General features: G+C 33.6%; 1 protein-coding gene across 2 annotated transcripts in view; it reads left to right on the top strand.

Moving 5' to 3' along the window:
• spri (Src homology 2 domain-containing protein sprint) overlaps positions 1–19296 on the top strand; it is a 73588-nt gene that overhangs the window by 7617 nt on the left and 46675 nt on the right. The window contains exon 1 of one of the 2 annotated variants that reach the window (XM_071891578.1): positions 15718–15772. The exons of the other annotated variant lie outside the window; for it this stretch is intronic. The gene's annotated coding sequence lies outside the window, so the exon portion shown is untranslated. Of the gene's footprint in view, positions 1–15717; positions 15773–19296 lie in introns of those variants that run through there. 2 annotated transcript variants of the gene reach the window in all.

Here is a 19296-nt window from a genome sequence, read left to right as displayed (position 1 = left end):
AGAAGAAAAGTATATGTATATGTAACTTTGATCCACGACATATATGAGAACAGAAATAATACCTATACATAAAAACTATAATTATCCTTGCTCACTAATGCGTTTAATTATCACATCACTAGAATACTGATAACCAGGACTGTGGAGACGGTAAATGAAATGTACGACTCTGAGTCCAACACACCATTTTTTTTTAATAATATATATTTTAAAGCCTATATAAGTACTAATAAGTCATTTGAGTCTAGAGACTTTAAATATAGATGAAATTTATAGCTATTAGTTATAAAGGGTATAAAGAAAATATTTGGACTATAAGATAATTAAATAAATGAACAAGGAATGAAATGGATCAAAAATATATTGCTAATAAGTTTCTTCTGAAGATAATTTATGTACTCGTAACCGAAAAAAAAAATTAAAAAATCAACTGCTATTCCAAAAAAGTAAAAATTTATTGAAAAAAATTCTATAATTAGATTTCAAATAAAAATGTTTTGGAAAAAAATTTAAATATAAAATTTTTCTGAGATAAATTTAAAAAATCTATATTTAAAAACAACAAATATAATTTTTTGGAAAAAAAAATCAAAAATCAAGTTAGCAAAAAATTAAACGGAAAAATCAAAAATTGAATTGTTGACAAAAAATAAGTTTCTGGAAAAAATTAAATTTAAATTATAAAATTTTTCGGAGGAAAATTTTCTAAAATCCTTAGCTTATAACAAAAAATAGAAATTTTTAGAAAAAAAAATCAAAAATCCGTTACCATTCTCAAAAAATTATATTTTGGAGAAAAAAATTTCAAAATCCAGAGCTGTTCTCAAAAAACTGACATTTTTGGACAAAAAAATTTCCAAAATTAAATTTCAAATATAACATTTTTAAGTATTAAATTTATCGGAAGAAAATTTCAAAAACTAATTGCTGTTTAGAAAAATTTAAAAATTTGTTTAAATTTGAATGATTAAATTTTCTATTAAGAATTAAAAAATTCCTTAATTTGACGGGGATACATCCCCTCCCCTACGGACGCCCCTGGTAATTGGTTAACTAGTGACTACCAACTGCTTATAGGGATTTTTCCCGTTTCTTTTTATATAAAAGGTTGGGTGACACAATAAATGTAACCACGTGACATTTGTATTATAAATATTGGTTCTTTTTATATAAAAGTTTGGGTGACACAATAAATGTAACCACGTGACATATTTATTATTAATATTGTTTCATTTTAAGGCATTACTATGAATAGTGAATACACATCACTCCTTGGATAATGACAAGTCAAACTTTCTTTCTTTCATTCAGGTGAAGGAGTATGATCCTCATCCCTCATTTGGCCTCAATTATGTTCAAACACATGTATGATATATGTATATGATGTTAGTAAAACTATCTCAGCATGAATAGCTATTAATATTAAACAAATAATGTGTATTTACACACTACATATTTGGGTACATATACTGTTTGAATATACACGAATATATGCAAGAAAAAGTAGGGAAAATAAATTATTGTTGCATGAGCTTTTCTACTCTTGTCAATCAAATCCCTTAAATCAATATTCAATTCATACTTTGCTCACTCCATTTTTCAAAGTATAGCTCGAATTACAGTTGATGCATTATTTTGAGTAGTCCATATCTACCCCTGAAAACGGCTGTAATGGGCACCATACCCCTCAACTGTTGAGGCTGATGGTAAGGAACTAGTCCTCAGTTGTAATTTGTGTCTCCCCATGAAGGCATGCCTGCAGGAGTCACAAAGGGAGGACAAAACACTGGAACCAGTGTTCATATGGACAACGTCTTGTACATCATAGTCAAAACATTGATGGAGGATGTCGCTGTAGGAAGATCATTAAAGGGTGAAAATTAGCTTTATTATTATGCTCGCACGTTGTTGTTTTTTTTGTAGTCGGTGATTTGATGAATTAATATTCTTTTCCTTTACTATGGTCGTTATTATTTAACTCATGAGCAGTGAACTTCACTTTCTACTAGATTCAATTATATTCAAACCATAATTGAAAATTCGTGAGTACTCATAAAAGAAGAAAAGTATCCCTCCGGATTTGTTGCAGAGTTAAAATTCTAAGTCCTTGTTGGACTCAGATTAGAATTGAGGGTTGATATCGGCGTCATTCTTGCCATTGGCCTTGTTGATTGTATTACCACCCTTCTCCCTCGTCACGACTGATTGTAGTGAATCTAATGCATTGTCAAGACGGCTAAGCTGCTCTCCTCCAAAACATTCTTCAAATTGTCAGGGGCACCATGTTGATTTTCGGTTTTTTATTTTTAACATGCCCAAAATATACACGATTTTCATCACCTTGAGCACAACTCTGGTAAAACTCAGAAATGATAACAAGACAATTTCTCCCACTTCTGGGAGAAATAAATATGGACTCGAACCCCCAGATCTGAATCCCTAGGATAGAGCCCCCTCCCCCGTCAACACCAAGGAGTTCATCATCAACTCTATTATGAACATATTTACAAAGTTGCTAGCCGAAGACGTCAAAAAGACCTGGAGTCGAGTACAAGGACGCTTCGAGGAGGGCATCCAGGTAGTGCATAAGTAAATGAACTTACTAAAAACATTTCATGCATTTATCTTTGTTTTTGACCAAGATATGAGAGTTCTTGTAACATAATCATTTTTGGGTGTCAATAACGTTTCCACCCTGTATATTATCCATAATTATATCTTCTAGGTTTGAGAATCAAAAGAACCCGATGATTTTCCCCAGTTCGGTCTCAAGTGATATTTTTTATATACCGGTCTGGACAAATATTTTGGTAAGGACTTTGTACTTAAATCGTGGATCGAAATGACATTATTTTCAAACAGCTGACATATTTTAGTCTCTGTCTTATACGAGGGACACAATTTCTTATATCAACTGTCATTGATATTTTATTGTTCCAACACTTTATACCTGTAGGACACCATTGTATTGATGTTCATGATATCAAGACACACATGAAGTTATCAACAAATTTAGGCTGAATTTTAAATGAAACCAGTGTTTCCTGGAACCATACTTTTTTTTAAATAAAAAAAGATACAATGTGTTAACTTTTCAGGGGTTTTTACGTATGATGAATTACAAAAGCATATTATTACATAGGATATATATTTATAACTAGTTATATAAATCAAGAACTTTTGTTTAGATTTCGTGTCTTTTCAAACGCAGTCATTGATCAATTCAATGTTTATAATAATTAATATGTAAATAATGATGAACAGTTGACAACAAGAAAAATACAGAAAGCTATCTACCAGATCCTTGTTTTCTTCTTATTTATCATTTCCCTACTGCCAATCGAGGTTTCGTATTCATAAAAAAGGTTGAAGTGGATCAATACCGGGTTTATTGTTAAATCAATCTAATCCGAACTTTATTTTTTTGTGTCGATCTTGACCAAGTTTTCTATATGAATGATCCATAGCGATTCTTTAAAGGACCACATTAGCTTAAACGGTTTCAAATGGGTCTTGTCTTTCCAGACCGAAGTCCACAAGTAATATTTATAGTTTTTAATGAATAGATAATCAAAAAATTATTTGAAATATGTCAACGTATTTTGTTTTGTCCCAAAGGCCAAAAAGTTATAAATAGTATTACATTAGGCACCATATCACCGTCATTAAAATTACCAAATATTTATTAAGGCTATCCTTTCATTTTGATCTTTTAAACTTTCTTGATTATCATATAATTATGTGTAATACATATATAATTAATTAAACATGTGAAGAATGTTAATAATTAATAATATTCTATAAAATTTGAAAAACGGGTTATGCCTTTAATATACCCTCTATTCGATAGAAATTCAATTACAAAATGAGTATAAGACAAGTCTTGAGCCTTTAGGCAAATATTTGAATCCAATTTAAAATTTAAAACAGGTCGTAGTCGAATCAAGAGTCTTAATGATATAATTTAAAAAAATTATAGTGATATAATTCCTTGTCATATCTGATGTTTTTTTATGAGAATTAGTAGATTTATTTTAAAAAATGCACTTTTCTAAGAAATATTAAATATTTTTTAGGACTAAATTTCGAGTCATAAAATCTTGTAGGCATATTATGTAACTATGGTTCTCTTAGTATTAAGAATACATAAAGCAAATAGTTATTAATTTAATGATAGGTTATGAAAAAACTTTAATTGTTATTTGATAGTTGGCTTGGACCACTTGTCTTGGTCGAATTTGAAGGCTTTTGGCTATGATTCCGACTCAAGTCTGTGGTTTTTGTTTTCGTTGAGTTCGAAATAATACAAATTAAATCACATTTTATTTGCAGTAGCGAATCCTAGCCCCCCCATCTCTGCAACAATACTCCGTTTAGACCAAATTCCATGAGACCCAGTTTTGCTAAATTTCAATTATTTTAACCTATCATTTACCGGATGTGACGTTGAAGTCGGAGCAATCAATACCTTTAACTTTAACGAGATATATTTCTGTAGCCACTATACATGTACAAATATATTTCGAGGCAATTTGTCATGTTATATTATCTCATCTAATCTACTATGTAGTCCCATCTGGTATCCACGATGGTCTGAAGACGACTCCTGAAGGCTTGGCACGTCTTTCTAATGTATTCTTGGGAGTTATTGTCCCAGTGTTTGTTAAACGTTGGCCTTTATGGCCCTGATGTTACTATTCCTAAGGGTACAGAATCTGGACTAAGTCCTATATAGGGATTCGACTTCAGTGTCGCACTCAGTACCCCAGCAAAAATTTCACTATAATGAAGTACACTTATTTCTGTAGAGTTTAATCTAATGATTCCAAAATGGCCTCAGGCTTTTGTCATTAGCCTCAGGCCCTTCAGAAAATTGCTATATAGTTTTTAGTGTGTATGGCTATTTCAATTAATAAATTAAACTTTTAAAAAATAGCAATAAGTTCGGATACCTCAACTAATCATTAACAAAATATTTTAATTCCTCAAGACATTAATTAGAGTATTATTTTAATTCATTTCCCTCTTTCATTTCAAATCCCAACTTTGAATTATGTATAAAGCGTGTGGCCGTTGTTTAACAACGAACTTATACCACCTGTGACATCTTCGCAAGTGCAGGTAGTACCTATTTTTTTTGTTTTTTGTGGCAAGCGAGAAGTGTTTGGTGTCAGTTAATAAAAATGACATTGATTACCGAAGTATTTATTCCACAATTATGGAAAAGGCAGAGTGTCCTTGTCACGATTCGCCCCGGACGAGACAATGTTGAGATAGAAATCTTCTTAAGCCTAGTTCTTTATCTGGAGAGTCAGGAAGGTACTGGAATAGTCTTGAGGTGATTATGACTCTGTTCGTTGTTGTTTTTTTGGGACCCAGCTTTCAAGCTCACTTGCCGGATCCCATGGACGTTTTTATATGAGACTCAGTTGAGCGACACATCAACAGATCCTCCTGCAATAAAAAATCCTAGCTGATATCCAGAATTCTGGAGGAATACGGGAGTCTGCCAAAGAATACTCCCATCAAGACCTGCTTCCGTTTCCGAAGTCGATTATATTTAATAATTATTATAAAAAATTGATTTAGCTTTCATTTGGTATTGGTCTTTATTAAAATCTTATAATTAGTTTAGAAGAAAATCCATTTTTAAAACAACAATCGTGTTGGTTGTTAAATAGTGGTTGCATCCTGTAATAGATGATTAATCCACTATAAATACAGTCAAGCCTGCAATATGCGGTCAGGAAAAGGAAGCTGAAAAAACAATCTCTTAGTGCAAGTGACCTCTTTATACACCAAGTTTCCTATTTTGTAAGAATACTCAATTTGAAAGCAGGTGGTCGTTCGATCAAGCTCGACTGTATTTATACCTATTCAACTAATAGGTTATCAAAATTACTTCATTGAGCAATTTGAAAGATTGATTCTTGCAATATATGTTTTCTTTTTTTGTCTTATTAATTAGATGTCATGAACTTGACATAAATTCAAAGATGAAAGGTGACACTTTTTTTTCTTCATTTTATGTTGACGATACATACTTTTATTCACTTTCAAATAATGATAGTATTTGGTGATATGTCCTGTTCAAGTTTCAATCAAAAAATGAAAACGAATTATACTTGAAAATGAAGAAAGTTTAGAGTGCGTGGGAGAAGGATAGTACGATAATTAAATATTTCATAAATGCTTAATACATGAAGTTTGTAACTTTTGACAAATTATTAAATTACTAATTAATAAGACGTACTCAATGGCATATTGTACAATTCAAATGCCCAAAATTATACTACTTCAAAGTAGTCAATAAATAAGAATTTTTTTAGGGATATATCGGTCGCAAAATTATGACGTTTCTGATATCGCGTCCGAATTCTATCTTTATGGACTTTACAAAATGACATGTTAATAGATATCAGCCAAAGACGTTTTCATCAATCAATCTTGACCATCAAGTATCCAATGGTTTATTATCTTATTAATAAAGCAAAGTTTCACAATAGTGCATTTATGATAACATCAATTTTGCTTCTTTTAATCTAAAAGAATGTTCCATTAAGGGAATTGGGGCGACTCATGTTTGAACATTCAATGATTTAATACAATTTGACTGAATTAAGCTCTTTTGCATCAAATATTGCTAAGTAAAAAGTAACATTTATTCCACTTAAGAACCATCTAGCTAGTAAAAAATAACGTTTGTTTGAATGGAGATATATCATATTCAATTTATGTACATATTTTTGATCTAAAAAAAACAATCTTGTTATATTAATTAAATTTCGCTGGTATTTTGCATGAAGGATCGAGCATATATATAGAGTGCACTGTATATAGTGCTCCCTGATGTATATTATATAAATATGTTTGATCTAAGAAATAATATTCAAGTCAAATTGATAAAATCTCGTAGGTGTTTTCCATATAGCATTGAGTGTGTATGCATGATACGCTCTATCTGATGTTCCCTGATGTATATCATATCCATATTTTTGGTCTAAAAAATAAGAAATCTGAGAGGAATATTGCATGTAGCGTCATGCATGCATGTGGTGCCAATGAATAGTGTCCTAGATGTACATAGTATACATATTTTTCATCTAAGAATATAGTAATATTAATGGAGTCTCGCAGGTATTTTGCATGTAGCATGGAGCGTGTGTAGCTAAGCCTCAGTATGGTAACACTCTAAACACTAATAAACTCCCTGGCTCGTCAGTCATAGCGTCGTATTTTTTTTTTCTCAAGCCATTATTATTCTGTCATTCTTGAGGAGAGAACATTTATCATCTATGTATTGAGTAACTACGTGGAATTGTGTTAATTAAAAACGGTGAGTAACACTTAATATTTATTGGGTATCTTTGATATTTTTAGAGAAAGTTTGTCTGTTTGACGACGCCTAATAACACCAAATTACAATGATGGGATCAATTTCAAACCTCATATTGAGGCCCGATACAGCCATTGTAATAGATCAAAATGAATTGATAGCATGGATTAATTGCTGCTAATTAAAATTACCATTTTTGTATATATATAATGTAACAAGACGCAACTTGTACAATCTCCCTATACAAGTTACAACTCGTACAAAATCCTAATTTGTACAAGGCATATACATATATTTCTTACACAATGTAACTAATAGCTATTATATAAAAAATATGTAATTACATGTATAGGTAGACGATACATAAAGGTCAAACGAGTTCTTTTAAAATCTCTATTTTTTGCTACTAGTAGTATAACAATATACACTATTTATTATTGTCAAAAAACTGACGAACAAATATAAAGAGAGATGAATTACAGTTATTTCCATCTACCTACAAATTATATAATAATATTATTTATAAATATAAATGAAAATTGTCAATTCTGGAATTTCCTATTTGTTACTTATAGGGAAAATAAGAGACAAAAGCCATGTTATACCTAAGGTAAATATATGTCAAAGACTGCTTTTTGAAGTGACGATCTCTTGTTTGTTTGATCCCTTAGTTACTTACATCCTGGCAACATGTACCAGGCTGGGATATTTGGAGGAAAATGGCGTTGTTCATGCTTTTTGTTTAACGATATTCCATCCTTTTTTATTGTTCATGACAGTAGCTAAACGCAAGAGGAGAAACAACAGCCACGTGACCAATTTTTGCTCTTAGTATTAGTGATGGAAATTCCGGGTGTTTTTGGAGAAGAGGCTCTTTTGGCTCGGCTCAATAAAAAAGAGGTGGGCTCTTTTTTCAGCTCCCAAACGGATCTTCAGAGATTATTTTGTTAGACGTCCGAACGATTATATATATTTATGGAGGGAGGGGGGAAATATATACTCAAAACATCATTTGAACGAGGTTGCTTATAGAGCCGTAACTTTCTCGAACGACACATCACTACTGAGTATTCCTTATTGTCCCCCATGATAAATAACTCTATAACTAACTATGTAACCTTCATGAGCTCACTCATTTGTCCATGAATTCACCCTTTTAACGGAGCATGAGCGTTATTTACTTGTATAAAAGTGTAAACAAAGCTTCTGATAGGAGCGCCACCTTGCAGCAAAGTAATGCATCTCCCTGTATGATAATATTATTTAAAACAGAATATAGGTATACGTTACTCAAAAAGAGGACGCTGTGACAATACATCTCAATGTGTGCCATATTTTTCAACAAGCTACAGACTTGCACGCCCCCTTGCGGATAATATATATACTTTTTAGTTTATTTGAGAAACATTTGAAGAAAAAAAAATGGACAGAAATCAAATGGAGGACTTTTTGTTTATATAACTCAAAAATTTTAATTTAACTTAAGAAAATTTTATAAAAAGTGATGCCCCTGGTCCAGTTCAGTACTATGTATCAGTTCTGCAGCTTATAAAGTTCGGTCTTTGATGACGTCAGTCAACTTTATTTCTTATTTTCAATCAGTTTTAGATCTGACAGTCGGAAAGACCGGTCTTGAGGACTGATAAGAGCGTCCCTAAGGCTGGACCGAATAAATAAGAACCGACACACGTAACAATAACGATAATTATGAGATAATAATATTCCTCCCGTATCCCCCCCATATCTTTACAGTCTGTCCAGATACATCTCTATTTTGCCTACACGCTCATACACACACAACTCATTTCCTCCTTTCCTCTGATGAATGACACTGAGCAATTAGGAGCAGCCTTCATAATGTACATATGTTACGCGTACGTACCTACACGCATTCATTTTAAGACAGCACCTTGATATTTAAAGAAAATGACAGTTAACCTTGTCATGATGAGTGAAGAGATATATAAACGAGGGTTGTATGTAAAGTTTCCAAACTCAACATGAAGATAGCAGCACTAGTTAACAAAAGTAATCACATCTTTATATCATCTGTATAGAGTTAATCACCAAAGTTTTAGCCATTTTGAAGACATAGTTGATGTATATGTTTTTGTGAAAATGGATAAAATGGAATAATGCACTGTTGGTGCAGTTTAGGTGCAAAAAATCATTGTTTGGTCGCCGATTAATAACTGTAGATGAAACTTGGATACACATTTATACGCCCGAAACCAAAATACAGTCCAAACAGTGGACTGCAAAGATTTTCGTAGAATGAAAAAACCCCCGTGAACAACTATTTTGTAGACAAAGACGTCGAGTACTATTTGGTCAGAGGTTACAGGGATGGGAGCATCGTTGGGAGAAGTGTGTAGAGATACAATGAGACCATGATGAAAAATAAAAATGAATAATACGGAATAAATGATTAGTACCATTATTAGTTAGGAAATTTTTCAGACTACCCTCGTATAAAGGTTGAGTGAGTCTTGATGATAAACGGATGGGGGATATTATTATCAGTGTTACCAGGTGGAGATAAGTAAAATTGGATATATGTACTTCTAAACTAAATTTACTAAAAATTGAATAGTTTCGACAACAAACGGCTAAAAAATCAGCTAGCTAAATATAATTATTGGTTTATAGCCTCAGGGGTATAATTTTTTTGGGACCCTGAATATATCATTGTTCAAAGTTTCAGCGGTACATTTGAGGCTGTACTCAATATTGGAAAATCGATGAGGCTGTCTACAAAAGAAAAAGTTAACCTTAAACCTGTGTTCATGAAAGTGCACTGACTTAAACAACTTTATCTTTTTTTTAGAAATGACAAATTGATTTTTTTTTTTTTTCAAGACGATAGTTTTATATGACAATGATAAAAATTTCTCGATTTGGAGAGGGGGCTACAGTATAGTCTATACATGAAACACAACTAATTGGCCCACTATAATGTTGATCCAACCCTGAGTGTACCATGAACTATTTCATTGAATCTTTTAATATGAATGTACTCAATTTACTCAAAATCGAAACTATGATAATATATATATGTATATATTTCTGACATAAATAAAAATCGGCTAAACTTTAGCAAATATCCACTAAGCTTTCCATCCATCAGGTTGATGAAATTTTATCCAGCTATACCAGTCAAAAATTGCTAGATATAGGCTAAAAACTGCTGAAGGTTTAGCACGTCTTTCTTATGTACTCTTTGGACATATTGGTCCAGTGATCATTTACGGTGGGGTGCATGGCCGGGATGTTTTCGTGCCTAAGAGAACTGGCCCTGGACTCTACAAGCGACCAAAAGGTGTAGTCCAAAGGGTTTGTGGCATTAAATACAGGGACCATATTTATATTTGGCCATAAATTGATGTTATTGCGCAACGATCTTTGTGCATCTTTGGTAGTGTGGAGGGCCGTTTTATTCCAAGACTACATTTTCATCCCGGAAGTTAGCCCGAAACCATGGGAGGAAGTGAGCCTCTAGATGTTATTTTTTGCATCAAGAAGGGCTCAGATATTTACAGGAGTGTCACGTTCAGAATCCATTTTCTTGATAACTTAAAAATAGATAAACAAATGAAATTTCTACAGAGTATTATGAAGTCTTCAACGTGCCTAACTTTATGTAGGTTCCTCTATGAAAAAATCAGCAGAAGCTCTCAATTTGCCAATTATCTAGTCTTCAGATTTTAGCCTCGCACCCAGTATAGCGGTTTCATAAAAAATAATGATAACCGATTTAAACATTTTCTCTTTTTTTTTTTAATGAAAGGTTGCAAGATACCTTATATAGTTAATGATGTGAGAATGATTCATATTTTATTAATTACAGAATAATGGGGTTTGTGTCTATTTAGGAATTAGAATGTCATTTGAAGTGAAGAGCTTATGTGTTCTTTTAACAACAAACATACATGTATTATGTATTCAAGCCGAGCTTTACTACAAAATATTTGGACTGACAGATGAATGATAAGGAGAGGGTACAAAAGTAGCAATAAAAACAACGATTATCTAGGCTAGGCCAAGCACCTCCTGACATTGACTCTACTCATGAAGAAATTAAATTTGTATATATACATTATCAATATGTGGCCTGTCAACACAAAAGCAAGCAAGAAGGATTTTAATCAAAATTGAGTGTGGATTGAGTATTTCTACTCAATCAACGAATTATACTTGCAGGGTTGCCTAGATAAATCCGGACGACAAAATTCAATAGATAATAACACTGGGATCCTTGCACTGAGCTCACATCAGAGTGTCTTAATTAAGAGGTTATAGTCTTGTGTGTAATATTCTTTCAATTTTTTATCAAAATAAACACTTGGAGTTATGTAGCAACCCAAAAGATCCACTGTCACCGAACTAGCTCTTGCAGAACATGGAGCAGTAACTATCATCATTTACTCAGATGAGAAAATATTCACTATTGAACGCAAAAGAAGCTCTCAAAATGACAAATGGCTCTCTAAGTCCAGTGGCAATGTCCCCACTGTGTACAAGTCAAAGAACTCCAGCTCCATCATGGTCTTGGGCGTAATCACCAGCACAGAAAAGGTCATGCCGCCATTCTTCTTCAAGCGGGGAGAAAAGGTCAATTCTACTGTGTAAGTGGAGTGATTGAGGTCCACTATGCTTCCGTGGGTGCAAGTAAACGTCCCTGAGCCCTACGTGTTACCGCATGACTCTACCCCCCCCCCACACATCTAAGATCAGCAAAGAGTATATTAGCACCAACTTTTACGATTTACGGTCCTCCAACTCTTCCTATTACAATCCGTTGGATTACTTCTTCTATGCAAAGTTTGAGAGGGATGTCTGCTCAAGGCAACACAATAGCGTGGATAGCCTGAAGACACTCCATGAAGAAGGAGTGTGCGAGTATCTCGGCTGCAGATGTGGAAAATGCCTGCAAGAGCTTCAGGGCCAGGATCGAGAAAGTGATTGCCACTGAGGGCAGTCCCATTGATTAAAATAGTCCATACAAATAATTGTTGTTTTATTGCTTACATCTCTATCTAGTCTACAATTTTAAAAAGACGCTTTTGAATTTTGTCCAGATTTATCTCGGCAATTCTGTAGTAACTAGTGTTGGATATGTCCTAGGACTGAACACTTTCTCCGTCTTTTTTCCCAAACCCCTTTAAGTCTTTATATATATATATCATTCCGATATTTTTTGCATTCAACGGTTCTAAGGTTCTGTGGTCCCAGGTATCTTTTTATTTTCTTCACGCATAGCTTAGATTGAAGAATATAAGAACGAAGAAAGTAATGAAAGATAGCTGAAACGTATAATAATACGGTTCTAGTCACACATTTCGTACAGGTATCTTGTCTCTTTGAAGAAAGTAATTAATTCAAATGAAAATTCAGCGAATCAAATCACATAGTTAGTAGTAACTACGTTATTTGACCTGTTTTAGTTTCCATAAAAGACCGATAGGGACCGGTTTTAGGAATGAAATATTATATTAGTACCAGACTGACAGGACTGCATTCTTCTTTTTCTTTTAAAGCAATCCAACCTTTTAGGGCAGTGCTTCCCAACCTGTCAAATATAGCGACCCATTTTAGAACAAGCAATCAGAAACGACCCAAACTGTTAAAATATCTTATATACTAAAAAGATAAGCATTATTTTTAATGGATTTTTTTATTGATTTTTTTCTTTCCATTGACTTTTATCTTCTTGGGAATCCAAACGGTACTTACATGACGATCCGACTCGATTATTTTCGACAATTGGCCTTCCAGAGCCTGTTGCATCTTTGGCGTATTTTCTTTTTGCTGCTGTCTGTCTTTGACACTCAAACAAAACTGAGTCAAACCCTCACAAGACGGTCAAAAAAGTTTTTTTGTTTGAAATTTTATCTTTCTAACACCATTGAATTTAAACCGATCGCACTTATACAATGTGAGATACACATTACTAAAGCAAACTATTGGGGAAAAGATGAATATTCTTTACAAAATTTCTCTAAATCTTGCCAAAAATTGGCTAAAATTACCATTCCAGCGGTTTTTTTACATAATGTTCACATCCGTCTCAAAAACAATTAACGACCCCATGGCATTGGGCCCTGCCCAATACAATGTTGAAAGGCTGGACAGGCATATTGAAGTTTTATGATGAATGGAACCCCTGCATATCAGAGCCAACTAGGAATAATACAACAAAAATATAAAGCAGGCTTGGTGTGTGATAAGGGAAGGACGAATCCCTTTTTGGTGGCAATGTCAAGAAGTCCATTAAGGATGGCAAGATAGTACCCATTTCCATGTATCCTAAATGTCACAAAACTATTGCATCGATAATATGACTGACTCCTGGCCTGCCTCCGTATAAACCTTCTCCTGCACTGACATAAACTCCCAAGACTTTGCTGTTTGGGGTGTCTTGGAAAAGAATGTATCCTGCAAATCTCATCCAGATTTGGAATAGCTCCTAGCTGCCATCATGACAACGTGATTCCCAATGGGCACTCCCTTCATCGGTAAGAGCAGCCAATCTGTTTGCCGGTGAGTGAAGAAAGAAACAAAATATATCCAAATATAGGTTCTTTTTTTTTTAGTGTTACTTTAATTGGTCATATGGAGTTACGCTGATTAAGTATAAGTAAATATTATAGAGTTATATTTACTCCACCTGATCTAGGAATTATTTGAAGTGCATAAACTTAAAGTGTATTTCCTTCTCTAGGAATGAGATACAAACCTACACATATTGAGTTGAAGAGAATAATTTCTCCGGAGTGCATTGTCGATTCAGCTACGTCGTTACATTTAGAATTTAAACAATTCTCAAATTGGTTTCGAGCTGTTTCTTTTCTTAATTTAATAAAAAATCATGTTTTTTCGTAATTAAGTCATACTACTGCATGTTTTTGCTCTCCACTCTGTAGATATAGTTATCTATGCCAAATATCCAGGGCAAAAAATGGGTACTTGCCTGTAAATAAGGATCCGAATATTTTTTTTTTTTTCAATTTTCCCATTAATTAGCCACAAAATTGTTTGTGTGTCTTATATGGGAGTAAATTTTACATTGATGTTCCAGATTCAACTCAAAGGGTACAGGTATTACCCAGACTCATGCCTAGTATATAGATACTAGAGCTGGTACGGTACGGGGTTGCACCGCAGTTCGGTTTGGTATGTCCCTTAAGGTTCGATACGTTTATATATAGAGTTTTTTTTTTTTAGAAGACCTTTCCAGGACGTCAGGAAGTTGAGGGCATAATTTATAGAGTGAGCTCTTGTTAAGTTTCGACAATGATATAAAGGAGGATCCCACTAAGTCAATGAATCGCTTCGCTAACGACTTCTTGGTGGCTCCTAGGACCATCAGGAGGGCTCTTATGCACAACTTGGGATTTTTTTCTTTCACAAGCATCCCACCCCACCTTCTGATAGAGGGCATGAAAGCCATGAGGCTCAAGAGGTTCAAGAAAGTCCTCCCATGGATCAAGGCAAATGGGTCAATTGGGAATTTTTTTTTGGACAAAAAGCTTTACACAGTTAATCAATTCCACAACCACCGGAACGACTGCTTGCTTTGCAGAAACAAAAGAAAAGGTCTAAGGGGATTACTACACCAATTTTCCGACCAAAAAAATGGTTATCGGCGTTGTGGTCTCTGATGAAAAGAAGATGGCTCCTTTCTTTTTCAAGGCTGGACAGAAAATTGGCTTGGAAGACTACTATAAGGTGCTTTGGTACACCATCTTGGCTTGGCTGAAGACCAACTACACGGAGGGTAACTATGTGTGGACTCAAGACGGTGCCCCCTCTCATATGTTGGCCAAGTGCTAAAAGTTGTACGCAGATAGCATGGGTTGATTCTGGCCCAAAGCGATATGGCCCCTTCCTGGCCCGATTTGAACCCACTGAGCATTTCTATATGGTGCACATTGGAAGGGGAAACCAACAGGACCTGGCAACCAAATGTGGACTCACTTTGAAGTCAACTCCCATGACCTTGCAGGTGACTTGTCAGAGGAGCTTGATTCATCAACTCCTGCAAAAGTAGAAAAAGTTTTGCAAAAACCTTGTCTACATGTTTTGTTAACACTATTTTTTTACCTAGTATTGAAAATATAAAATTATTTTTGTATTTCTAAATCAATTTATCAAGTCCATGTTGTACTGCCCTACCCTATACATAAACATTGTTTGCATCAAATCTTCTCAGAAAGAAACAAACTAATTATTTTATTTATAAAAAAAACTAAAACTATTGTTGTTAAAAAAAAAGTGCATTCGTCTAAGCTTTTTATTTGTCGTGAAATATCATTAAAATAAAATATATGCCTGGCTTAAGAATTGTTTTATATTCATAATTATGTATGTTGTTAGGGATGTCTGTAAATATTGTTGAACAAGTTGGAATGTCCATTTAAATATGTCTGTTCATAGGTAAGAAGCAATATTTTTTTAAATTTCTTTTTAGGGAAAAGGTTGCGAGATACAACAAAGGCCTACAACCTACCAATAGATCAATCACACATTTACTATTACAATTATTTTCTTTTAGCACGACTTTAGCTTACAAACACAAATATATACAGTGTATTTTGTTGTCAGCTGTCGATATTTCTACTTTTTTCCCTGATTATCGTTCTGAACGTTGAAGTAATCCAAGTCCCTGAATGATTATATTATTGAACAAAAAAAAAGAGGTGTATATTACTCACATAGAGGGTCCTTTGAAAATTATTCTGTGAATGTGCCATTTTTTTACACAACTAGTTTAAACAACAAGCTATATAATCTGTCACACAACCTTGCTGAGAATATATATATTTTTTTAGTTTGCTCAGGGGCGTGCACTACAAGGGGAAGCAAACTTTGACGTCATCCAGATCCTGAACAAATACATTGTTACTGATTTTTTGATTTGATTTAATCACATCTAAACTAGCTTTCCTTTCCATTTTCTCTTTGCTGCACTTTTTCATGGAATAGACGCTGAATGAATAAAATTTCAGAATTTCAAACCGTATTAGGCCTTGTGGTTCAATTGGAAACCGTTGGTATTACTGACATTTTAATTTTTTTACCTCTTACATGTCAATATTTCCATGTACATAAATAAATAAAGTAAATCTGAACCAATTGCTCTCATTTGAAATTATTGAATTACGTGGGATCCGATAACACCAGCTATAGGACTCTTAACATCATTAAGGTTCGATTAATTGGCGTCCAAATAATTTTGAAAATTTCCAATTAGCAACACTCTACTTGATGAGTGATCGTGCTTCTTCATCTCTACAACAGACTAAAAACAAAAACAAACGGAAATTAATTTTATTTGCTGTCTAACCTATTGTATGTGCAGGGGGCAAAACTTGGCCGGGATGCACTCATACGGGATCTCGATGATGTCAAAGTTTGTTGCAATTGTCGAGCATGACCTTATATATAAAGATACCGGGTGGCCTATTGAAATACTTACTAAATATTCAATAATTAATGAAGATTAAGTGATTGAAATTAATTCATATTACGATATATAAAAAAACATAAAAAAATAGTTACAAATAAAAACCTGAGCTTTCTAGCTTACGTACAAGTCGAGAAAATGACATTTAACGTATACGACGAATTTCATTCGTGAAATCCAAGGAGTTGGGCGTCTCCAGGACCACGGTCTACGCCGTCAGCAAGTCCAAAATGTTGGAGAGGGAAAAGGGCCCTGTTAAAAATGCCGAACTGGAACCGTAGGAGTTTAAGTAAACAGTTCAGAGCAATCCCCTCAAGTTCATGATGTGTCATGCAAGAGAGCTCGGGGGTTTCGAACTCTTTTTGGACACTTTTGCCTCACACTACAGGCCTAATGCCAACACCCTCAACCACAACTTTTAGAAAGATGTCGAGAGGAAAGCCTGTAGTGTCTTCATCTAAACACTGAGGTCTTCTAAGTCACTGTCAGCTAGCACTGGGACGCCATGACAGAAGACTACATCCGTAGTGGGTGCTAGGCCTTCCACCGCCTAGACGCCATAATTGCCCTAAGGGCGGCTACTCCAGCGATTAAGAGAGCTCAGACTCAAGGCTATTTATAGTACATATTAATTTTGTTGAAATTCTATTGTTAATTAATAAATTATATCTCTTTAAAGTTTAAAATCCAATGTGTTCAGATAATAATGTACCACTCTGTACATAAAATGTTCTAAATGGTTGGTTATTTAGACTTATTGATCTAGACAGACAGAAAGGGATTCTTGTGAGAAGGGGAGGGATGAATAAATGCGTGATTAGATTTAAAGTCTTTAATTTACATACCCATGTTCATATATCCGTAATAACCTTTTTTTTAAATAAATATAACTGGAATTGTCCTTGAAAAAAACCTTGTTATAATCTTAGTGTATAATAAAATATCCTGACCTCTCGTCTCATGATTATCCAGCTCATAATGGGGGTGTCTATTTATATTCTACACCCCTTGAACATATTATTCAAGCTTTTAATATGTATAATTAATACACAGAGTTATAATCATTCATATAAATATCACGTAAATAACTCATTATATAGTTAAATGAGATTGTATTAGGTAAACCTACATTCATAGATAAGAACCCGTTTGTTCCTCTCTCACCCTCATAAAAAAACAACCCAAATTAGTGATGTCTGAAATCTTAGATCGGTCTAAGACCATTATATTTAAGAAGTTTACCGATGCATCAAAATAAGTATCGGAGCTGGCCTTTTTTGAAGTATCAGAATCGGCACAATAATGGCGATTCAACCGATACATATGTATAATTATTTATATGGATAATATCACTTATTTGAGCTTATTTTTGGGAGACAAAATTACCGTAACAAATCAATAAAATATCTAACCAAGACAAAGTCCTTCAGACAAATGCAAAAAAAAGAAAAAGAAAAAGGGTGGAGGAAGCACATAGGATGATTATTCAAATTTGCAGGTTTGTTCAGGAAATGTACTTGAAAGCAACAATTTAGAAATAACCACATATTTAGTGCCCCATACATTTGATTGTATCATGAGTCGTTCAAAAATTATGTCACAGTAAGAGTTGGGTTGAGGAATTTACTCTAAAACTATTGGGTAACTTTTTCACTCAATATTTCAGTTTTGTATGTTTGTTGAATAGTATTGTTTTAACACAGAACTGAAATCGAGTCCATATTTTCTGAGTCAAGTTTAAGTCATCAGTATTCTTCCTTTAAAAAGACACAAGTATGGACTCAAACACTGGTTTATCCATATTTTAATTCCTAGGCAAGTATATAAAACTCAGTTTTAGGAACTCGATAATGTTCAAGATGATTTTTTCTCATGTTGTCCGAACCATTAAAATAATAGAAAATAGCTTTTTGTTAGCGTCGCAAATATTTTTTTTTTTAGCAGTAAGGCAGTTGAAATTAGATCAGATACAGAGGGAATTGGAATCGTCCATAAAGATGGTGTTGGATCCGGAATTAGCTGAAAATTCGGTATGGCTATATCCCTAATAATAATTTGTGTTGGAACGAACTAGTTAGATTGATTAACCTCCCCAAGATAAATGTTCATCATTCCTTAGTCAATACTCTACAGTATGCTCTTGAAACATTCAATCCCTTTATACGACATTCTTTATTTCTTTTGATAATGCCTTGTTTCGGATTTATTTATATTTTTAGCCATTTATAATTGAGGTTTAGTGAATTTAATTAATATTTTTGCTAAAAAGTATTTCCTTTGTTTTTCCTTTTGATTGACTAAATTCTTTATTTTTCAATTTAGGGTTTTTACTATACGAATAACCAATTATATATAGTTGAAGCCCCAAACTCATATTGTTAAGGTTACTTTAAAAAATAAGGATTTATATTTTCTTTGTGTTTTATGTTCAAAATGGACGGAATAGATAACAAATTGATACAAAATTTAAATAACGTCATTATTATAACTGTTC

This window comes from Lepeophtheirus salmonis, chromosome 10, assembly GCF_016086655.4.
Source record: "Lepeophtheirus salmonis chromosome 10, UVic_Lsal_1.4, whole genome shotgun sequence".
In the NCBI taxonomy this organism is placed as follows: Eukaryota; Metazoa; Arthropoda; class Copepoda; order Siphonostomatoida; family Caligidae; genus Lepeophtheirus; species Lepeophtheirus salmonis.
Note: the sequence above shows the minus strand (reverse complement) of the source record. Positions and strands in the feature narration are given on the sequence as shown.